General features: G+C 44.1%; 1 protein-coding gene and 1 long non-coding RNA gene across 7 annotated transcripts in view; one reads left to right on the top strand and one right to left on the bottom strand.

The window, feature by feature from the left end:
- The window catches only part of MSI1 (musashi RNA binding protein 1), a 51,640-nt gene extending 42,758 nt beyond the window's left edge, over positions 1–8,882 (bottom strand). The window contains exons 1-2 of one of the 2 annotated variants that reach the window (XM_039504577.1): positions 8,712–8,882; positions 8,291–8,379 (exon numbers count right to left, since the gene is read on the bottom strand). The gene's annotated coding sequence lies outside the window, so the exon portion shown is untranslated. Of the gene's footprint in view, positions 1–8,290; positions 8,418–8,711 lie in introns of those variants that run through there. The other variant, XM_039504576.1, reaches the window with a different exon arrangement.
- LOC120385962 lies at positions 77–10,993 on the top strand. 5 transcript variants are annotated; one of them, XR_005589452.1, is made up of 4 exons: positions 77–159; positions 8,279–8,422; positions 9,552–9,735; positions 10,640–10,993. It is a non-coding gene; the product is annotated as an uncharacterized LOC120385962 (long non-coding RNA). The 5 variants fall into 5 exon arrangements; XR_005589454.1 differs by lacking the exon at positions 77–159 and adding an exon at positions 5,917–6,052 and having other exon boundaries at positions 8,347–8,422; XR_005589453.1 differs by lacking the exon at positions 77–159 and adding an exon at positions 6,379–6,444 and having other exon boundaries at positions 8,347–8,422.
- Positions 10,994–24,613: the final 13,620 nt, after the last annotated feature.

Below are 24,613 nucleotides of genomic sequence, written 5' to 3'. Positions count from 1 at the left end.
GATAGTACGGGTGCCACAATGGGGGGAGGGAACCTCATTTTCATGTTCCTTGCGGATGTCCCTGCCATCACCACTCAAAGCAATTGCACAGATCACATTTTCACTCTGCACTGTTTTCTGTAGCTACGGGCCTACACCTTTTTAGGAGCACAAGTATGAGTAAGTATTTGGAGTAAGGATTTGAGTGAGACAGAAGGGGATTTGGGAGGAGTAGAGGAGTCAAAGTGAGGGCTTGGTTGGGGAGAAAGGGAGTTTGGGGTGTGTAACAGAGATGGGAAGGCTAGAGAGAAGGACGGAAAGAAAAGAGGAAGAGAAACGCATCAGGGCAGGGAATAGTGAGAGGCTGGAGTTTGGGTCTGAGATACAAGAACCTATAGAACTGGAGATAGGAATAGAGAAGGGGCATGTGGGAAAAGGTAAAAAGAGAAGGCATGTGGTGAGGTGGGGAAACAGAGAGATTTGGAGACCGAAGGGGGATTCGTAATGTGCAATCAGACAGGAAGTTGGTTGCACTTGGGACATGGCTCTTATTCCTAATTAGTAGACTATACAATATGGGCTTAATTCTCTATTGCCCCGCGCATTGTGCCATCACATTAGAATAGCAGCGTTTTACACTCACTTTGCACTGATGTACGCGACTATACCAAGTGAAGGGCAATGGAGAATTGGGCCCAAAGAGCATAACTCTCCTGTACTTTGGATAGTCTCTGCATAGTGCTCAGCAGAAGCAGACACTCACAGGAACTGGGTCCCATTATGGTGCTTGGGAATAGCATGAATGTATCCCTCGCAGAGCAGTTCAGAGGGATCAGATTCATATGAGCTGTTCCCTACCCTCTCCCCAGCAGCACTGAGTGATCATGCACAGGGACAGATAAATCAAGAACAGTCATAATCCACTGTATAAATCCATGGTAGACCCACACCTTGAATACTGCATGCAGTTCTGGTCACCCCATCTCAAAAACGATATATTAGAATTGGAAAAGGTGCAGAGAAGGGCAATTAAAATGATTAGGGATATAGAACAGCTTCCATAGGAAGAGAGATTAAAAACACTGGAACTGTTCTGCTTAGAAAAGGGATGATTAAGGGGGGATAAAACAGAGGCCTATAAAACCATGAATTGCATGGAGTAAAGGGAATAGGGAAGTCTTATTTACTGCTTCACATAACACAATAACTAGGGGTCACCCAATGAAATTAATAGGCATCAGGTTTAAAACAAACATAAGTACTTCTTCAAGCAATGCATAGTCAACCTGCGGAACTCATTGCCGTTGGATGCTGTCATGGCCAAAAGTACAATTAGAGAAGTTCATGGAGGATAGATCTATCAATGGCTATTAGCTAAGATGGTCAGGGATGCAACTCCATGCTACAGGTGTCCCTAAATCTCTGACTGCTAAAAAGCTGGGACTGGACAACAGGGAATGGATCACTCAATAATTGCCCTGTTCTGTTCATTCTCTCTGAAGCATCTGGCACCAAGCACTGTTGGAAGACAGGATTCTAGCTTAGATGGACCATTGGTCTGACCCAGCGTGGCCATTCTTATGTTCTTACTTGCAGGACTAGAGTACGTCTGGCGCAGCGCTCAAGCATACTCTGAGTGAGCAGAAGTTGTTTTTCTGTCCCTCTCAAAAGCATTCACTCTTGCTTATGATATAGTCAATGCCCCACCTGTGTTATAACACAATCTATGATTGAACACTTCCACTCACTTTCTAATCATCAATAAATGGACGTTTGCTCCACAAATCCCACCCTAGACACCTTTATAGCGTTCCCATGTTGAGGATGGTGTTAAAGCAACCCAGGCCACATTGAGATTTTAAGTAATAAGATTTTGGAAAGTCTGTTGGCCATTTGAGGAAGGGGTGAATAGAAAAAGAGCATCTTCTTGTATGCTGAAACTCCTGTAACAGGGCAGGTTAAAACCAAATCCAGTGCCCAGGACATAAATACATCTCACAAATCTTCTTAAGCAGCTCAGACTGTCCTGGTTCCTCAGGGCTTTGCCAAGGTATTTTCTTTGTATCTGTTACATGACTTATATCAAGTATCGTCTCCTAATCAAGACAGACACCAGTGTCTTCCCAGGCAAAACCTCATCTTCAGACTGTAGGAACAGCTTTGCAGGCTGTGCAATCACTCACTGTCTGAGCTTCCTTCCCTTTGTAGGGGGAAGGGAAAAAGAAGTTCCATGAGAATATTCAGAGTGCAAAGATCCAGGTGATTTTTGGGTTCAAATGGCGTTGATTTAGGTTTCTGTAGCTGCAGTCTGAATGTTCTGAAGATAGACATATAGTACCCATTCTGTATTCTCCACTCTGCCTGGGAGCAACAGTATAATTTTCCTCCCGCCCATGTCTGCCACACCACTTATTGTAATGCTTTTGTCAGAAGTTGAAGAGTATTTTCCTAATCATTTTATCAAGCAAGTGACAGTGACCAAGTTCATCTAATGGACATTGTACTGAAAAAAGAACTGCCATCCTTCTCCAGCTGTGCAACTGGAGCAGGTGTCTATGACCAGAAATATCATCTCTTAAAGAAGAACCTTTTCCAGGGGTCCAGCACACTATACACATCATTCACTCATACTTTTTTGTGGATCCTCATGCTTTCAGGCTAGGGAATGTGAAATAGGCAGGTTGTTGCTGTCTCTTTAAATGCTTCACACAGCTTTGGACAACCTTAGATTATAAGAATAGCCATACTGGGGTCAGACTGATGGTTCATCGAGCCCAGTATTCTGTCTTCTGACAGTGGCCATTGCCAGATGCTTCAGACGGAATGAACAGACCAGGGATTCATCCCTTGTCATCCATCCCAGCTTCTGGCAATCAGAGGCTAAGGACACCCAGAGCATGGACTTGCACCCTGGACCATTTAGGCTAATAGCCACTGATGTACCTATCCTCCATGAACTGATTTAATTCTTTTCTGAATCCCGTTATAGTTTTGGCCTTCACAACATCCCCTGGCAATGAGTTACACAGTTGACTGTGATTTTGTGAAGAAGTACTTCCTTCTGTTTATTGTAAACCAGCTGCCTATTAATTTCATTTGGTGACCCCTAGTTCTTGTGTTATGAGGAGTAAATAACACTTCCTTATTTACTTTCTCCACACCAGTCCTGATTTTATAGACCTCTATCATATCCCCCATTAGTCATCTCTTTTCCGAGCTGAAAAATCCCAGTCTTTTGAATCTCTCCTCATATGGGAGCTGTTCCATACCCTTAATCATTTTTGTTGCCCTTTTCTGAACCTTTTTCAATTCTAATATATCCTTTTTGAGATGAGGTGACCAGAACTCATTCAGTATTCAAGGTGTGGGCATACTATGAATTTATAGAGTGGCATTGTGATGTTTTCTGTTTTATTATCTATCCTTTTCCTAATAGGAAAATCTTGATTTAAAAAATAATAATATTTTGAGTTTGGAACTAACATGGTATCAATAAATCATCTTGGACCCTGAGCCATGTTGGCTCATCTGTGACCCAAGGCCAAACGATCTGAACTCTCATTGAAGAAGAGGTTGGATTCTGTTCTGCTTATGATCCAGTTTGGAATATTTTGCTTTTCCTCCTATTTGTCTATTCTTGCCCTTGCTCACTCTTCCCAACCCTTTTATATTTCTCTCTCTGCTCTCTTGCTTGCTGGGGACTTTCCTCTAAGCTGGTTTTGCTACATGTGGGTCCTTATTGAATTTTTGTCCTGGATAAAGCCTTCCCATCTATGACATTCCCATGCAACCCTTTCCATAGCTGCTGAAGTGGACTAGCAGATTCACTGCTTCTTTTCCAATAATTCCCTTGTGGCACAAAATATTTCCCAAAGCCACTAGTTAGCTGGCAGTCACAGCACTATCAAGGCCAACCATCACCGTCTTCCAAATTAGCTGTCCAAAGCCATTTCCCACAGCGTGAAGCTGTTATGAAAATAAGTAGGTATATGGGGACATGCTCCCCCAAGCCCCCAGGAATGCAGGTGAGCCAAGGGAGATACCCTTAGAATGAAGGGACACTGTAAAATGTCCTAATGATCTACTTCTCTCTTTAAAATATGAAAAAGAAAGAAAAATCAATATAAAATCCACAATTAAAAGTTTTTCAGATGGATAGTATGAGACAGGGGATGATTGTGGTAAATCCCTCAGCTTTTGGGGAAAAATAAAGTCCCAAAGGTGTCACACATCTGTCATCTAATATATTAAACAATGAAGGACTTGATTCTGATCTCCCACTGTTCAACACTGGAGCAGCTCCACTGACTTCAGGGGAGTAGCTCCTGAATTATACTGATGTTAGTGGAGTCATGCTCGGGCTTGAAACATCTTGTCTCATTTGACTTGTAATCTGACTACATAGTTGAAACGCCCTAGTTTAGGGTGGTTTCTTTTCCTTTTTTTTTTTTTTGACGTGTTATTTAATGTTTTATGCCTTTCTTTAGCATCTTCCATCTGAGGATCACAAAGTGCTTTCCAAATAGGAGCCAAGCCTTGAAAACAGCCTCTGAGTTTTTATTATTACTCACTTTTAACACATGGGGAACCTGAAGCAGTAAAGGCCCATTTTTCAAAAGTTGCTACTGATTTGGGAGTCCCAACTTGAGATATCATAGGCCTGATTTTGAACACCCACAGCTTCACATGAAGCCAATGGGAACTGTAGGTGCTCAACATCTCTGAAAGTCAGGCCTACGGTGTCTTACATTGGGTATGGAAAATCAGTGGTTACTGTTTAAAATTTTGGCTTCAGTGACTTGCCCATGATCACACAGCAAATCTGAAGTGAAGACAGAAATAGAGCCCAGCTATTCTGTCTCCCACCTTGTGCTTTAGCTGCAAAAGCATCCCTCTTCATCCCTGCTCAGTTACCCTCCCCAAAAAGTCAATAGAAATATTTTTACAAACACAGATATTCACCATTCATTTAAATATGTATGCAGCGTGAATCCAAGAAAACCCCTCTGGTCCCTGAAGCAAGCAGAGAATGAGTGTGTGTGTGTGTGTGGGGGGGTGTTTGGGTTGTTAATGGGGAAAGGAGCTTTTAAGTCAGGAGAATTCTTGAAATGGGAGATCTCCCTTACACTCTCCAATTAGTTCTACAAACTGCATTCAGCATGGCTGATCATTATGGAGTCCTGAACACTGTGCAGTCTGCCAGGCAAATCCATTCTCGGATGCTGGGGGTAGTAAAGGGCCGTGGCAGTGGATTTAGGAGTGCAGCCATAGTTTGCTGCAGAACAGAGGGAAATCAGTAAGTTTGTTCAGTCTTTTGGACAGTGTTATTTTTGTGTTCATGTCACTTTAAGGACAGGAATGCTGGAAACAGAGGTATTTGATATCTTTGCTGGCTAATTACAGTGCAAGAGCCCAGTGTCCTGACAATGCCCTTGTCTCTGACCTGGAGGGGCCTCCCTGTCTCAGGGTCAGATGTAATTTAGTCTTAGGTCAGACTTGAGACTCTCCTTCCAGACTGACTGCACTTTGTTTTGAAGTGGAAACCATTTTCCGGTTTGAAATGGATTGAGACCATCAAACTCATTTTACTGATGAGAAACAGGGACACAAATGCAGAGAACCAGAGGTGAAGCTCAGTGTGTTCATCAGAGTGAAGAGTATTCAGCTGTGTCACCTAGGAGGTGATTGTTCTGCTCATCAGGCTGCATGAGGTCAGAGTTAGCATTTCCTGTTTCCATCAGTTATTATGCATGTTTACTACAGTAGTGGCTAGGGACCAACCACAAAAGGGGCCCTGTTGTGCTAGGCATGCTACAAATAGAGTGGTAGTCAGTCCCGGCCCTGAAGAGCTTACAATTTAGTAACTAGCCAGTGGGAAGCCTAAAAGGAGGGAATGGTCACGTGGTAAAGCACAAGGCAGGGAGTCCTTAGATCTGAGTGCTATTCTTAGCTGTGTGACTCTGGGTAAGCTACTTCACCTCTCTGTGGCACAGTTACTCCATCCGTAAAACCGATAAAGTCTTCCCAACCTCACAGCAAGGTTCTGCATAAAGTGCTTTGAGATCCTCGGACAGTAAGTGCTATAGAAGAGTAACATAATTATGAAAGAAAAGTGCTCTCTGCAACTGTCCCTGAACCACCAGCATTCACTACCTCCCAGCAATTGAAAGATTTTTTTTAATCCAATCAGTCCAGTTCCCATCCTCCTGCAGGTTTCTGTCCATATCAGTTGGCAGAATATGCTCTGGCTACAGCTCAGCTTGCCTGGTGTCCTCTGGCCAGAATTTGGGGGCTGGGTATCAAAACTCAACCTAATTCATACTGTTTGCATCATCATGTTCTGTTGGTATTGGAGAGATTATGACATTGCAACAGAAACATTCAGTGTCACAATGTTGCCCAGAATTAACCCAGCACTTAAAAAATCATCCTGTACACCAAATATGTTAGTTCCTGAAAAATCAGGTATGTTATGCACATTTCTATTGTCTCCTCTTTTCCATTTGCATGCCGACATGGGATTGAATTTGCCTATCCATACATGAGGGAATTAAGTGTTTTGGGGTACATAAGCCATTGTATGGAAAGTCGTGCAAAGCTGTGCTTATCCAAACAGAGGTTAGGATGCAGAATTATTTTGACAGTGAGAGTAATGGGTACCCAACTCCATTTGAGTGGGGAAAAGAAACAGAGGCACAGAACCAAATATACTATTTGGTAACATCTCTACCAGCAAAAACATCTTGATCTCTGGGGTAGCAGCTGGGCTTAGCATTGCCATATGCCATGCCATGGTTGTATATATGAATAAAGGGATTATTACAATTTATCTCTTGCTTCAGAAGAAGGTGAGATCTTCCCCCTACTCTTACATGAGTAGGAGGAGCGAATTTGCCAGTCCCTGCAGGTCACCATTGTTGCAGGAATATTATGAGGATTGACACATTTCTGTCGCAATGTCATAATCTCTCCAGTACCAACAGAACGTGATGATGCAAACAGCATGAATTTATAGCATGAGGATTATCTGTTGTGAGACATTTGTGACCAAAATAGAGAGTCTCCTTTCAAATGTGAGGGGTCAGATACAGGGCTCATCAGCTCACCTAAGCACACATAGGACCCACCAATCTTAGTGCAACTAATAACACTCTCATTCTCTAGTTGTTCTCTCATCACATTCCCCAAGTTCAAATTCTTACTTTTCTTCCTCTGTCTCTGCCTCCTTCCTCAAAGACTTTTTTTTTTTTTTAGTTTATGGAAGGGGTAACCAGCAGTAGCGGTATCTCACAGATAGTTGGAGGAGTGCTGCCAGAGGCTGGAGGAGATGTCACAGAGAAGCAGGAGGCAGCCAGGGTTGTCATAGGTTTGCTCAGGTGGAAGTTGCTCTGGTCAAAGGTAGAGAGGGAGCTAGCTGGTATTTCACATGTCTTACACTGCATACAACCCCACAAAATCTGGGGCCAGCTGGTTCATCTTGTGTCCCTTATAAGTATAGGGGCTTTGTAGTGGGAACCAAAGCTGTCTGCTCAAGATCTTGGGTTATCAGCTTCCAGAGTCACCACACCTCATGGGTGTCATGGCACTGAAAATCCTTTTAGAATGGGCTTTACATCAAGATCTTTTTCTCTTACAAGATGCCAAATGGCATGATAATTTTTGATGTGCCTTGTGGCAATGTATTTGCTGGCTCCATGCTGGAGAGCTTAACAGACCCTGCCTGAGTCTTCTCTAATTCTTAATGATCTCCCACAAAGCCAACATTGGTCTTTACTAAGGCAAATTGGATTGTAGTTCCCAGAAATAGAGGGCCATATTCTGTAATCCTTTACACCACTTTTGCCCAAGAGTAATTCCATTAGCTTCAGAGTTAGTCCTGATTTACACTAGAGAGTAAATAAAGAATCAGGCCCAGAGAGCTTCTAGATACCAAGGTGAAATTATTGAGACACACAGTGGCCAGTCTCCACTGAAGCAATTGAAGGCAGCATTGTGTGCATGCCATCAATGCAAGTGCTGATAGGTGGTGCTTATAATTGCTTCTATAACACCCTCAGGAAGACGGCAATAAAAATCAGTTCCATAGCTGCAGATAAGTGTATAGCTCTTGTCTCGATTAGCACGGCACTAAAGTACCTGAACAATATAAAGAGAGAGGAAATTCCCAAGAACTCAATAACCTGACCACGTCAAGACAGAATAGGGATTCTGTCTTCCTCTGTGTTTGGAAAGTAGCTAAAACATTTTGAGAGTTTCCAGAACCTAATATCTAACAATCATTAGTATTTTTGGTTACTAGTCCACCACTCACCTGCTGTGGGTCTCCTTCCAAGTTCATCCCCATGTCCCCATGCATCAAATCACCAGGTCATAACTCCATCGCAATGTGCACCACTGGATCTGAAGCAGCAGAAGTTGAGTGAAGGCAAGTGCCAAAGAGCAGGTATGACAATAGCCAGTGATTTAGCCCTTTATGCCGTACAAAGTACTAAAATGCCAGGAGCAGATCATGTTCATGCTGAATTTGACAAGCATAGGACCTCATCAGTGGGATGTGGTGAGTAAGCTTTTCAGTCATGAAATATCAACTCCAAAGCCATGCCACACTGGGAGTATAACTGCCCTGCCCAACCTGGGGAAGGATGCCAATCTACAGTACATCCCAGTTATTAAACTATATATAATTTTAGTCGCCAGTTAGACTTTCTGAATGAGTAATCCTGCCTTCTCACCTAAGGGTTTATCTGTCCAAGGGCACTCAGAAAAGTATATCCAAATTAACTGAAGGTGTAAATTGAAAGTGGATTATTTAAACCCCATGAAACCCGTGAGTATTCAGAATTAAAGTGGGCTTAAATCAGTTTATCTTATTCATAATTAACTTATTCTAGGGCCACTGGCTTCTGGCCATGATCTAGCCCTACCAAATAAATTCTCACATCCAGAGTGACTCACAAGTGAAATGCAAATCTGCTGAGGTTTTTACTGATGTAACAAAGCTGATTTATATTGCTACCTTTCACCTATGCTTCACTAATATGTCCAGTAGTTATTACACTGAGAAGCAAGGTTGGACACACAACTTAAAAAACACACTGATTTTCTTAGTATCTACCTAAATGGTAACTCAACTATACATGGACACAGATTGCATTTGTCTGGTAGCACAGGCTGCATCTTTACACACCCTGAGCTCATCCCTAAATTTTGTTTAACCCTGACTGATTTCTCTTCACATGGAGACTCAAAACTCACCTAATGAAGTTCAGTAGCAGCTGCTTTCATCCCATACTGAAGTACAATGAAAATTTGAGTTCAGAACTAAGGTATCCCTGGCATGCAATACATCTGGGAGTCCTTCTGGATGCTTCACTGTTAGTGGACACTCAAATAGTGATGTTTGTTAAAACACATTCTTCTGTGAAAGGTGGGCTAGGAAACTGCACCCCATCCTGTCTGACTCAGATTTGGTCACAGGGATATAGCCGTTGTTCACCTCCATGCTTGATAACCGCAATGCACTGTACCTAGGAATAGAAATGCCAATCCTGAAAAAGCTCTAATTGGTTTAGGGTACAGCAGCCCAGCTACCAACCCAGGTCCCTAACAGCACATCACCCCAGTGCTCTGCTCAGAACACTGGCTCCCCAATTAATCTCAAGACCGCTTCAAAGTTTGGACCCTAATCTTCAAAGCTCTTCATGGGAATGGCTCAAGCTACCAAAGAGACCGCTCCGTCATTTTGCCCGATGAGAGGTACGTCCTTCAGATACTATAGATGTGTCAACAACAGGGATGAGACTCATGAGCATTAGAAACAGGGCTTCCTTAGCTGCTGGCCCCAGCACTGGAACTCACTCCCACAAGCAATAAGAATGCGCCTGCACTTTGACACCTTAATAATTAAATGTACAAGTCACTTCAACTTAGCTTTCTCACAATAGCAAAAAATAGGGGGGGAAAAACCGACAATTGGGAGCTGGAAGGTGGGAGATAGAGATCCTTGTTACCTTAACTTGTAGAACTTTGTAAGATGCTTAGATAACAGTGGTCAGTAAGGGACAGACAGAGACATTGAATAGATAATGCTTCACAAGGGGGAGAATGCCTAATTACCAACTCTGATCAGGGCATTATGTTCCTACATAAGATGGGCCAAAGATCTGTGGTTGCAAATGTTGTGGTGACATTTAAAAATCTGTGACATAAGATAAATTAAATATAACATGAAAAATACTTCACGTCACAAGCAAATCACCTCATTAGAGCGTTCGGGGTGGCATTGGAAAGGAGTTATCCTCCGCTTCCCTGATAGTGTAATTTATATGCTGGGCAGACTAGAATAAAATTTAAACTCCCTTATACCTTGTCTTCATTGGGAATTCTCCCTTACTGCAGCCATTGGTGTAGTTACACTGACACTGCTGCACCACTGCAACCCCTAGTGTAGGCAAGGAAAACCGATTTACACTGGTAGAACTTATCCTGGTGGGCTACATAAGGGATTTTGCATGGATGTAACTGCAGTTGGTTGAAATCTGGGCTAATTCTTAAGCTAAACACAGTCTTAGTCTCCCCACTGCCTATGGAAGCTGAAGCTGGGTCTCCTGAATGGCAGCATGTAGCAGTAGGACTCTTTTTTTTTTTTTTTTGCCTGCAGGTATCAGTTATCACGGCCTCTGGGGCTTACACACATGGAGTTGTCTTCCTGTCCTCTGCTCCTCAGATTGTTGCCACAGGACCAAGTTTGCATAGTGAAAGGAGGAGAGTAAAGCTCAGTGCTGGGCTACATTCAGGCAGGCAGTCTTGGCCTGGGAACTCAGTGAGGAACAAGGAAGGAGAGGATGCTGGAGTGGAAGTGATTTGAATTAGAACAAACTGGCTGCTGAATAGAAGCTTTTATTCCAGCCTGGAGAAGGCTTTGTTAGTCAAGCACATGTGATGCACAAAAGCCTCTCCTTGAATTCATTGAGTTTTAATTGGTTCTCAGGTGGGGGAGGAGATGGGTGTTAGGAATTAGGGATTCCTTAAAGAGACAATATCATTAAAACTTCACCCCTAAGATTTAGGAGTCTGGACCAACTCATTGTTTTTTATGTTAAATGAGAGGATCAGAAAAATTGAGAATGAGGAGTGTGGGGGATCCGTAATGGAGAGAGAGGAGAGAGATCTGAGTGTTAGGAGGGTGAGGGGCAGAAGAAAGAGAAGAAGGGAGAGACCAGGGAGAATGAAGGGAGGTCACACACAGAGGGAACACAGAAGAATGTGAAAGGGAATGGGGGAAAAGGAGAATGATGCTGTTTGGGGCAGTGCTTCCCTTCCTTGCCACTGTGACACAGAAGGATCCTGTTGGTCACATTTCCTCCTTTATTGAATGCTTTAAGATAGGAGTGGGCAAACTTTTTGGCCTGAGGGCCACATCTGGGTATAAAAATTGTATGACGGGCCATGAATGCTCACAAAATTGGGGGTTGGAAGGCGGTGAGGGCTCCAGCTGGGGGTACGGCCTCTGCGGTGGGGCCAGAAATGAGGAGTTCAGGGTGTGGGAGGAGGCTCCAGGCCAAGGAGAGGGGAGTGAGGGTTTCGGCTGGGAGTATGGGATCTGGGATGGGGCTGGAGATGAGGGGCTTGGGATGCAGGAGGGTGCTCCGGGCTGGGACCAAGGGGTTCAGAGGGCAGGAGGGCGATCGGGGCTGGGGCAGGGGGCTGCGGCGCAGGAGGTGTAAGGGCTCCAGCTGGGGGTGCAGGCTCTGAGGTGGGGCTGGGGATGGGGTGCAGGAAGGTGCTTCAGGCTGGGATTGAGGGATTTGGAGGGCGGGAGGGGGATCAGGGCTGGGGCAGGGGTGCGGGGCTCAGAGGTGCAGGCTCCAGGCAGCGCTTACCTCAAGCAAGTCCCGGAAGCAACGGCATGTCCCTCCTCCAGCTCCTACATGGAGGTGCAGCCAGATAGCTACCCCTGTGGCTCCCATTGGCCGCAGTTCATGGCCAATAGGAGCTGTGGGGGCAGTGCATGGGGTGGGGGCAGTGTGCGGAGAGCTGCCTGACTGCCCCTATGCGTAAGAGCTGGAGGGGGGACATGTCGCTACTTCCGGCAAGCCCTTGACCCCACTCCCCTGCTGGAGCACCAGAGCCGGGCAAGCCCACGGCCACGCAAGCTTGAGGGCTGGATTAAAAGGTCTAACAGGCCTGATGTGGGCCGTGGGCCATAGTTTGCCCACTCCTGCTTTAAAATGTCCTTACTTCTAGATCCTCTTCCTCACAATCGACGATTCTGTGCTCCAGAGCAAAATAATGAATCACTACCGCAGTGTGAGGAAGAAATTGCTGGGACAAGGGTGGAAGGTGGATAATGTGAGAGAGGTGACGGGAAGAGGAGAACAGAATGTAATCCAGAATTCCTGTTCTGAATAACCTAGTAAGAGCTGAAACAACACATGGGTTTTTCAGGAAGATTTCAGTAGTTGCATAGCACATTTTCAACGGAAAAGTTCTACCATCAGGGAAGGGGATTGGGTACTTGTCAATGGAAGAGGAAAGGTTAGATCAAAGTGCTTGCCAGTGGTGGCAAGGGGGAAAGAGGGTGGCCAGCAAAGGCTGAGCTCCACGTTTAAGTTCAACATGTAATATGGAGGTGTAGAACATGGACTAGCAAGTCAGGGAGATTGTAGGTAGATGGGGTTGTTGATAGAGTCACAAGCACTGGGCCCTGGGCAGCCACACACCCGGTACATGCGAAAGGACAGCCTTGATCCTTATAATTATTTCCATGATTTCAACACATTTTGGAGGAACGAATGAGGGATGTTAGATACTGACATAGGAATCCTAGGTGGTGTACAGCTTGACTGGCCAAGGTTAGACAAGGGAGAGGATTTCTTACGATGTCGTCTTTCACGCTATTCAGTTCTCCCTTTAAAACAGGAGCTTGTATCTGCCACGCTGTAGAAAAATCTAGTTCACCTTTTGTCATGTGAGTTTCAGGCTAATTCAGCGGGGTCTTTTCAAACCACACTGGTTCATCAGGACTGGACAGACACATTCACCATGAACAGGGCAAGCTAGGAGCTTGTCCCTGAAGTTCATCCTGCTTGTCCATAGTCCTTATCGTGGTTTCCCTGTGAACATCCACAGCAACTTTGGTAGACAGCAAGGAAAATCAGACTGTTTGTTACAATACACTGCTCCTGAGACAAGAGATACTGCAGCTTCCATCCTAAAATGATTATCTTTCCAAAAATAGACTCCTCAGGGTCCACAAAGAGGCTCTAACACAGTGAGGATAAGTAGTAAATTTTTCTACCAAGTTATTCTCTGTCATTTCCCTAGTCCTGTTGCAGGGTGTACAAGCCCTTTTTCTTGCTACCTCCACCCTACACCCCTCATTTACCAGTACTAGTCTTTCCTGCAGTCATTTTTTTTTCTCTTTCAGGCATGTTCAATGTGTCCTTTTTTATTAGCACAATGCTGGAATATCAACCTTTGCCCTCACACACTGCTTATGAATAACCCTCCCTGCTGCATGTGGTAAAATCCAATGGGAGATGGTTACCTAACTGCCACTTGTACCTCTGAAAATCTTCCTCTTATGCTTGAAAAATGTTGCTGTTATCTTATGGCCTTTGTAGAGGCACTCAGCACATGGGATCCTCTTACAGCAGTTTCCATAGAAAGCACCATTTCCACAGCCTCATGGTATGTGAGATCAGGCTCCTACCACAGGCACTTCTGAACTGCCTGGCTACATAGACCACAGACCTGCCGGTCACAAAGAATATCATTTATCACAGCATCAGATTCACCAGTGTTCAAAAGGCCTCTTTAGAGCTGACATGAATTGGGAAACTGATTCTCCTCTTTCATGGTGTCTTAGAGAACAGGAATTATCATTAATGGCTTTGGAGCAAAGTGTGACTGACGCATCTGCACAATCTGTGCATTTAGTTTTGTTCCTGGTCTGCCTGGTTGCACCAGAGTATATAATAGGCAGCAGTTTTACCGTCCATCACCCTTTGGAGAGAGGGTACAAGCCGGTATTAGATAGGGCAATTTTGGCTGCTAAATATTCCCCATGTTCAGGACAGGAAACAGCACCTCATTATAACCAAAATGGCCGAAGTGACCCTTTGCAGCTCCCATTATGGTGATTTAAAAAAAAATACAAAGCAATGTCTTCAGCGATGCCCCAGCAACACTTACCCACTGTCAGCAATCCCTTTTCGCTCTCTGGCTCTGCTCAGCTGCACCCAGTCAGGGTTTCCTCCCTAACAGCTATTGACAATTTTCCCTTCTTCTTTCAGTAGGTATCTTTCCCCCCCACAACACACACACACACACACACACACACACACACCTCTTTTTAAATTACAGCTCATAACGGCCACACTTCTTTCCCATCTACATGGAGAGGTTTTCCCTCCAGGAAGCTATTTTCTCTCAATCCAGGATCTAGGAGATTTGGAGAGCATACACAATCCAACAAATTAAACTGGTTTCACCTACCAGATCCTCCTGAAGCTACAAAATTGCATCTTCCTTGCCACTACTAAGGAATAGACACTCACATAAGGAAAAGCTGCCTCAGGTCAAATTCATCCTTAATAATATAACTCTGCTGAATTAATTGGTTACCCACCAGGGATGACCTTGGCCAAACTGCTGGTCAGCAACAAAATCTTACTATATTGTGTTTTCTTCTATGGAGAAAAAAATGTGTGATGTCTGCTGCCATAGTTCTAACAATTCAAACAATTGTGCAGTTCTTTTCACAGCCAATCAGAACACCAATGTGTACAGTAGAACCTCAGAGTTACAAAACACCAGAGTTATGAACTGACTGGTCAACTACATTCCTCATTTGGAACTGGACATTCACAATCAGGCAGCAGCAGAGACAAAATACAAATTAAAGAAGCAAATACAGTACAGTACCTGAACTACCTAAAAATAAAGGAAAAAATAGAAAACGATTTGACGAGGTAAGGAAACTGTCTCTGAGCTTGTTTTGTTTAAATTAAGATGGTTAAAAGCAGCATTTTTCTTCTGCATAGTAAAATTTCAAAGCTGTATTAAGGCAATGTTCAGTTGTAAACTTCTGAAAGAACCACCGTAACATTTTGTTCAGAGTTAGGAACATTTCAGAGTTATGAACAACCTCCATTCCCGAGGTGTTTGTAGCTCTGAGATTCTACTATAATACAATCAAACCAACCTTGCTGGAAATAATTTTATTTGTGCTAGAGTAAATAAAGGGCCTGCAAGATCTTCAGGAGCAATCATACTTGTTCTTAGGACCACAACAGCAACTTACGTGGAGCCCTTGGGCTACGGGCAATTAGCAGAAAATTAAACTGTTTACAGATTCCTGTGTCTTTTAACACAGAGTTGTAGGCCACAAAAATGGCAGATTCCAGCAAACAAAATCTGTCAAAATCCATGCAGCTACTGTCTCTTAAACTATGACACCAGGGAACTCTAGGAGTTGCATTTTGGTCTGCTCCTGAGCTACAGTGCCCCATCCGGATGAGGACAGACTTAGCAATACTGGAAGAGGGAGGGGGCTTCATCCTACATAGACAGAATGAGGCTAGGATGACTAATGACAGAAACCTATGCTGCAGAAGCTTTCCAGCCCAGTGCTCTCAGTTATGGGTTTCTATGTGAGGCAGTTCTCTATAGATCTGTTGGTGTATTTCTTCCCTAAACTTGGTCTGATGCAGGACCCCCAATTACTCGTCACTGGACTTTGCCTTGGAAGATCTTTACAGATGAATTTCATTGTTGACAAACAGTACATCAATTACCACTGTGAACTTCAGAGAAGTGCTTTGCCATTGGTTTGTCTCTGTCATTTTGTCTAGGTGCATTTGTTTGAATGATGTCACTCTGTTTATGGTGTACCCTTTATTCCCATGTGTTTTGACTGGTAAGTAGGAAAGGTGCAGTGTCTCTTTAAGAAGGTCATTTTCACTGTCCTGGTGGTATAATTAGCCTGCTAAAGAAAGAGCAGAGACTGGAAATTGGATTGAACAAGCCAGGCTTTAGCCCCAGGATGAAGCCGGATCTGCAAGGATTGTTATGCTAATCATCTGAGATCAGCAGTTCCAGTGTCCTTCAAACTCCCAGGTAGTTACAGGCGGAGGATACCATACAAGCAAAATGTAACTTTTCTGCACTTCTATAGCACCTTCCTCCTGAAGATATCAAAGTACTTGACAAACATTTATCTTCTCATTACTCCTGGAAGATGAGTATGTCCCATTCTACAGATGGGGAAACTGAAGCACTAAGAAGTTGCCCAAGGTCAAACAGAAACAGAACTCAGGAAATCTCCATTTCAGCCTCCTGCTCTAACCCCTCAGGCCACACATTACATTTATTTATACAGTTCCTTTGATCCAAGGTACTGGGAAACAGTTAACAGAAGGGAAAGAACAGCAGAAGGTTACAGAATGACACTGTAGCTAATGGATCTATGCCCATGTACACCAGGTGAGGATCTTGCCCATATAGATGGCACATGGTGAGTCCGTACGCATTATGCAAAGAATTGCTTGTTAACTGCTATTTTGTTTACATGAAACGTTGTTAAGAGCAATAGGCTAGATTAATCTCTGGATTAATTCTACTGAAGTCAGTGGAGTTATACCAGGGAGGAATCTGGCTCAATGTAGTAGCCAGCTCAGACCCAATTTGTACCTACTAGGCACCAATCCACATCGAGGTGGTGTGGAGTTTCACTGCCCTGCAGTGGGACTGGAACACACAATGTGCCCTCCCGAACTCCCCAGAAGAGGCGTACGTTGTGCTCCACAATTAGCCAGCTCTGCTAGCTGGTTTCGAGGAGGGCATGGACCCACCTCATACATCTCTGCCCCTTTTGGATTGCTAACACCTAGTGGGAATTAGCAAATCTCTGCACTCAAGTCAAGAGAGTAGAGGTTTGCAATTCTGCCTTGCCGCTGCACAAAGGGTCCAACAGGGGGGAAAGGAAGGCTGGTGAAGGTAGGAGAGGGCTGTCTGCATCCTCTCACCTTTATGCATCTGTGCAAAAGTCAGACAAAGGCTGGCTCTCAATATGAGCATCACTTGTTACGTGTCAGCTGGTGGTAACTACTGCTGCCCTCATTCCCTATGCTCACGGCGTGTGTGAGTGACTGAGAATCCTGTGGCATGTCTGAACTCTTACTGTAGTGGTTACTAGTCCTGCTGCTGTTCCCATTGTCAGATGCAGCCCATGAGAGTGTTTGGAGAGGCCCCTCTGACACAGGGCCAAATTTGTCACTATCCTAAACTGGTGCAATTCTACTGAAGAGGGTGGAGTTGTATCAGCTAACCCTGGTGAATTTGGCCAGGGTGGCTGTTAGTTTGCTGAAGTGATGGTATGTTCGGGCTGACTATAAATTGCTCCCAACTACAAACTGGCTGTTTACTCTTTCTTGTTTTGTTCACTGTCTCCTCATTCCACAGAGGAGCAAAGCTGGAAGTTCACCTCACCACTTTATTGGTTCTCACAGGCATGCCAGCCTGGAAATGCACTACCTCTCTCCCTTCTAACCACTGGTAATTTAGGTTAGGAGTCCATCCCTCCATCCTTTACTATCCACTCCTTTTAACACAGAGAATCAGGCCAGAAATAGCCTCTTTTCTTCCTCTGTTGCCTCTTCCTAAGGGATAAATTACTTCTTTCCCTCATTCCTCCAGCTGGATCTCTGCATTGCCTCCCTTGTTCTTTCACACATTTTTTCACAGTGCCCCTCCATTGCCTGAAAGTGGGGGGGATGGGTGGGAGGGCACTGTCTGGCTCTGTATCCAGAGCACCGGATGGCATGGTTTTGGAGAGGCCTGGCTTAGTGAAGTTATTCAAGCCAACCGCAGCCTGGCAACCAGGCGGTGACAATGGGAGTGCAGGAGGCGGAATGTTTCCACATGCCTGATCAATGGGAGCGAGTGAGACAGCAGAGCAAACAGAAGCTGGGAAAGAGACACAAAGAGAAAGCAGCCTTTTCTCTGCTCAGTTCCTTTCATTTATCACAGCTCTTTGTGAAGCTGATAACAACGGAGGCCCTTGGGAGGCTAGTTTTAGGGAGTTTGGTTTTTCTAATTAAATAAAATGCTGTGTCCTTTTTCTTCACTTGTCACCTTCCAGCTCACCAAAAATGTAAAAGCCCCATCTGTGCTAAAGCCTCCAACTTAGTGTGCTCCTGTGAGCCCCGAAGGGTTCTGCCTTCCTGGAAAGGCAGCGTTTCCCTGAGTGCAATTCCCTGCACAAACAAAGCAAGGGTATGCTGAGGCAACTTCTAAACCTAACATGGCAACCATGCTCCACAGCAACTCCCTCTCCTAACATGGCTACGACCCAGGGGCAGGTAGTGTCTGACAAGCAAATACTGTACAAATCCTGACATTCCAGGCCACTCGCTTTCAAGAATAAGGAACTCACAGTAGAGGGCACACAAAAGAAAAAAGAAAAAAAAGAAGTGGCAACAGCAGCCGTTAGAAACATGCTTTTAACAGCCTTCAGAGGGCAACTCCCTATGGGAAATTGGCAGCCTTCAGCAGAGAATTACAAGGTAGTTGTTACCTAAAGAGACTGGACAGTTTCTCATGGGTATAATGTTCCATTACTCATCCTAGTCAGGACTTAACCTAGGACAGGCTGCAGTGTATGGGACAGCAACTCCTGTGTGCTGCCCCCTGCAGCCTCTAGAAGCTGCTCCCAAGGGGAGGTTTCTCTCTGGAGGAATGCAAGAGCTACGTTTGTTAGGCTGCACAGTAATAACTAGGAGCTGGTTCCAGCAGTGTTTTGTAACCAGTGGTGGGAGTTTGATATTTTTCTTCTCACTGCAAGAGCTGATAGCAACAGGCCCTGTCTACACAATAAATTTACTAGAAGTTTCTTCAGGGTTGTAAGTCAGCTTCAGTTGAATGACCCGGGATTTGGGGGGTGAATTTCCCTGGTGTAGATGTGGTCATAGAAAGAGGGACGAAAAGAGTGGGTGTTTTGAATTAAATCTCTCAAAAGGAAAGGAAGAACTGTTGATTTCTATAGCACTTGGATGTGCAAAGAACTTCTGGCTGCTGGGGATCAGGAAGCAGAAACCCCTCAGCCTTTTCAGTCTGCTGGACAACATGCAGGCATCCATCTCAGCAGCAGCTTCCTCTCCAGATGGCCATTGCTGCAACAGCCCAGACGCCAGCATCTTGACATCATGCATCCAGGAAGAGGATTAGTAACCTTACCTGCACCTTGAGTAAGGAGGCGACACTTAATTGTAAACAGCAGAAGATCTGGAGACTCAATAGCCCCTTTGAGTCACAATTAGACTCAAGACTGTGACCTAAATACTGAGAAAGGGAAGACCTGGCAACAAGTGACAGAGTAAGATCCCAGTGAGAGACTGAAACTTGATTCTAATCATTGCTGTAAGACTGTTTTAACAATGAGAAGGAAAATTTCTGGTCAAGATTTTAAAAAACAGGTGCCTAAAGTTTAGGCTTCTATATCCACATTTAGGCACCTAAACATGTGGCCTGACTTTCAAAAGTGCAGGTTTCCCCAACTCCCACACTCGAATACACCTCTACCCCGATATAATGCGACCCGATATAACACAAATTCGGATGTAACGCGGTAAAGCAGTGCTCCGGGAGGGGTGGGGGGTGTTCACACTCTGGCAGATCAAAGCAAGTTCGATATAACATGGTTTCACCTATAACACAGTAAGATTTTTTGGCTCCCGAGGACAGCGTTATATTGGGGTAGAGGTGTAAAACGATAATTAATAGGAGGCCGCAATATCTATGGGCTTAGGTCTCAGTAGTGAGTTTCAGCAGGCCATGTTTCTACCAGGGCCGGCTCCAGCATTTTGCTGCCCCAAGCCAGGGCCGGGGAGGGAAGGAAGCCACGATCGGCACTCTACCGCCACCACTTCATTCTTTGGCGGCAATTCGGCGGCAGGTCCTACCCTCCAGGAGGGACTGAGGAACCCGCTGCTGAATTGCCAGACGTGCCGCCCCTTTCTGTTGTCCGCCCCAGGCACCTGCTTGCTGTATTTCTGAATAGGACAGTCATGGGGTCAGCAGCCTACAAAATCAGAATGGGACTGGATCATTTCCCCAATCCATAAAATAGGAATAATAATGGTTCCCTGCCTCGCAATAGTGTTGTGAGGTTACATTAATTAATGTTCTGAGATGCTCATTTTCTATGGTAATGGGCCTCATAGAAAGCCTATAAATAAAATAAATGAACAAGAACTGGGGAAGGGGATTCTACTCTCCCCATGGCTCTCAACCACTAGATCACTCACCTCCAAATAGCCATCAAACCAGCTCATGAAGTGTCTTGATGGCTGCATCATAAAGGATCATTTCCAGCCTAAAATTCTACCATAACTTTTTGACTGTCCCCAGGATGTTTACCAAATGTCTAGCCTGGGGTGGCAGCTCACAAAAAATGACCAGGAGTCTTCCATCTCTAGCCATTTAGTGAAAGTGCAGACATTGCAAGCAGTGCATTGCTCCTTCTTCTACTCCTTACTTCTACGAATAAGACAGAAGAAATCCACCTTCACCCCCCACTCCCCCAGTCAAAAGGATTTATTTTATTGGAGCAACTGCAGATTCAGTGACTGCAAGGATTCAATTTGCCTCCCAAGAGATTCTCATTTATACAGTGGATGCAGCCTCAACCAAAGATTCCAGTTTGTGTTTCTGAGACATACTAGGGTTGATGTCCTCATGTATCCTAACCATAACATATGCCAGATTGAGAATGAGACCTTCTCCATCCTGCTTGAGGGAGCTTTATGTTCTTTTGAGACAAAATCTGGAAATGATTGTGGCTATTTCTCAAAATGTCAGAGACAACCTCCTGTGGTGGACCAACCCTCACAGTGTTTAAGAATGTTTTGGAATCCCTAAGCCCCCCCAGGTGGCCTTAGTAATGGATGCTTCCAAGGCAGGGTGGGGAGCACATCTGGACCAGATGACAACACACAGTTTATGGACCCCTTCAGAGAGGAGGTTACATAAAACTGCAAACAATTTGTCAGGCATTCAAGGATTTGCTTCCACACATTCAATGGAGCGGGGTTCAAGTGTGACCACACAACACCATGGAAGTTTGTGATTTCGATTGCCACTGTGGAGCTTGGTCTAGCCTCCCATGCTACAAGGTAGACCCTCTTTAGAAATGATGCATTCACCATCTCATCACACCTCTGGCAGCACATCTTTCAGACAAGGACAATGCACTTGCATACAAACGGAGTAAGAAAAGCAGCACACAATCCACATAAATGGTCAATAAAGACTTGATGATCAAGGTTACTTCTCCACTGACCGGGAGTTCTGAAATTAAATTTCTTTGCCACACTAAGGACACAATCCTGCAGCCCTGCTTCATGTGATCTCTCAAGCTATATTTTGGGTTAATATTGCTGCCCATCACCTAGTACCTAAGTATTTTCCAAGTAAAACTAATAGCAATAGTGAAGTCCCTAGTGGACTTAAGGGAGTCCCTGGTGCTTCTCTTCCTTTTTGAAGTAAAAAAATCTCTGTTTAGGGTAGAATTGTTTGGTTTTGAGCTTTGATTTACTTTCATTTTAATTTTGGTTGATTTGTTTCAAGATGGTGTTGTTTTGCAGGGAGGGGTAGTTGGTTGCAGTTTTTTTAGTAGAAGGGGTGTCAGTGTTACATTATTCTTATGGTGAAAAGGCCTTTTCAAAGAGCATTTTGTAAAGGGGGTCACACTCTGGACTCACCTAATTTCCTCTGGAAGTTTGCTCCATATCTAGATCCCCTCAATCAAGAATATTTTGTCCCCAGCTCTCACATACTTCATCCTGGTTTGTGTGATCTCTGTATGTATTTTCTCCAATACCAACAATCCCCAGGCTGACCAGAATAATCAGATGAGACAGAGCACAAATACTATTGCTGGGTCCAAATTAGACTAGACAGTTTTGGAACTCGGAGTTCCTAGACCTGGCAGCAGAACTGCAAGTGCTTCTTTCTTTTCCAGACTTTCAATAGCAAGATCAAATCCTTCATCCAGATCCAAAGCCTCTACAGCTAACAGCATGGATCATGCAGCTAAAAGGATCTTGGGAGAGCACATCTTTTCACAGGAAGTCCAAGAGATACTGTTAGAGTCTAAGTCTTTGACTAAAAAGTCCTATGCAGCAAAATGGGAGATTTTTTTTTTTCCTGACAGCACAGAGAGAAACACTGCCCATGTCAGCACAGGCCTCAGACATTTGGCATGACTTTGATACTCAAGAAATCAGGACATCCATTACACTCCCATAACAGTTCTTCTGCCTGCCACAGCTCAGTATCTCGTTCTAGCACAAGTAGCCTCTGTATTTGTACATTCTACAGTCAAAAGTTTTTTAAAGGGATTGTCTAATGTTTTTCCATGTGTACGTGAGGCAGTGCCTTTGTGGGATCTCAGTTTAGTATTAACCAAGTAGATGGACTCTTTCTTTGGGCCCGTAGGGGACTGTTCCCTTTGTTATCAATTCTTGAAGCCTGGTTTTCTAGTAGCAATAACTTTTCAGCCAAAAGAGTCAGGGAATTCCAGGATGTTGTCTTTGTACTTTTCCTGAAGCATAAGGTAGTACTACATCCTCTCGCCAGTTCACCCTACAGTGGTCACTGATTTCCACGGGAGTCAGTTTGCCTCTTTTTCCAGCAAACCACGCTGACAACCAGGGAAGGTCAAGTTACATACTTTAGGAATCCAGAAGACTGTTAGTTATTCCATTAACAGGACAAACCTGATGACTATTTGTGGCTTACAATGACAAGGTCAGAGGAAAGGCTGTTTCCGCTCAACAACTGTCAAAGCGGATTAAAACCTGCATTCAAACTTGCTTTGAACTAGCAGGTACTTCGTTCTCTGATGGTATCAGAACACATTCATCGAAGTTTCAGGCAGCCTTTAGGGCATGTCTCCATAATGCTTCTATTGTGAAAATATGTCCATATCTTTATGAAGCATCACTCTGTTGATTTGACCTCAAGGTCTCATGGTCAGTTCAAGAGAGCAGTCCTGCAATTACTGTTTAATTAGTCTTTCTCAAACCCAACTTTGCTGGGAGTTGTTACTGTTTATCAACCTCTCAAGGTTTTTGGGTTTTGTTTTTCTGGGGGGAGGGAATTTTACCATCAGTATTTGAAGGAGAAAGAAAAGTTACTAACATGTAATTGGAGTTCTAGGAATTGTACCTATTACTCACCCCCTTTTGTTTTTGTTTCGCGAACGAGATCCAGTAACTCTTCTCCACTAAGTTTCACAATATTCTCTTAGCCCAGCAAGACTGATAAACCATGTCTAAAGGAGAGTAGTACCTCAAACATACAAATAACGTTCATGATGTCCATGCAATACAAGTCTAAATACTCTACATGTGTTTGCAAGATCGGACACAGTCTCAGAAGAGACCACCTGGATCATTAAGTCCAATTCTCTGCTATCACAGATTACTACATCACATCATCCCTTCCATAAATTTACCAAGCTCCATCTTAAAACTAGTTAAGTTTCCTGCCTCTGTTTGGAAAATTGCTCCAGAACCATACTCCTCTAATGGTTGGAAGCCTTCTCATTTCCAGCTTAAGTTTACTCATGGCCAGTTTGTAGCCATTTGTTCTTGTGCCAGCATTATCCTCTGACTTCTCCCTTTCTGGTGTTTGCCCATTCAGATGTATTTACAGGGAGCAATCATACCACCCCCCTCAGCCTTCTGAGAGCAAGTCTAAGTAAGCCAAGCTCTGTTAGTCTCCTCTTAGAGGATAGGCTAGCATTCCTCACTGATCCTAGTAGCCCTTCTCTGCATCTGTTCCATCATGAATTCATCTCACTTGAACTTGGATGACCAGAATTGTACACAATATTCCATATGAGGTCTTACCAGTTCCTTCTACAATAGCATTTTTCCATAATTCTTCACACATATGAACATTTAAAATAAAAACTTCTTTGATGATCGAGGCCATGGATTCCAGTTTGAATACTATTTCTTCTCCCCAATGCATCTCTCCCTTCCTGTGGGCTTGCAAAAGGGAATGGTGCAACATAAGTAAGCGTGTTAAATATTTTCCACACAAGTCAGGGCCCTGGTGACTGCTAGTGTTTGGGGCTCAATGCATAGTTACACTAGGTGGCAGAATTGTAAAATGTGATCTTCACCACGGTTGCAACCATCCTCTGTTTGCTAAGCAGGTTCTGACATGATAACATTTGGACTTCACTGTCCCATTCATGAAAGTGGTTCTAACCAGTACAGAGCAGAGGGAAGAAACCAGAAGACCATGAATGTGAACTTTAATATTTTAATAGATGTAGACGTAATATATCAATTTTAGTAAGACACAGTCCTACATGACATTCTCATAGGTACATTAGAGAAATGTGGTCTAGATTAAATTCTTATAAGGTGGGTGCACAACTAGTTTAAAGACCATACTAAAAAAGCAGTTATCAGTGGTTCTCTGTCAAACTGAGAGGACGTATTTAGTACAGTCCCACAGGAGTCAATCCTGGGTCTGATACTATTCAATATTTTCATTAATGACTTGGATAATGGAGTATGTTTACAAAATCTGCAGATGTCACAAAACTAGGAGG

The sequence above is a fragment of the Mauremys reevesii genome, linkage group 18 (genome assembly GCF_016161935.1).
Source record: "Mauremys reevesii isolate NIE-2019 linkage group 18, ASM1616193v1, whole genome shotgun sequence".
NCBI classification, from domain to species: Eukaryota; Metazoa; Chordata; order Testudines; family Geoemydidae; genus Mauremys; species Mauremys reevesii.
This window is presented reverse-complemented; position numbering and strand designations above follow the sequence as displayed.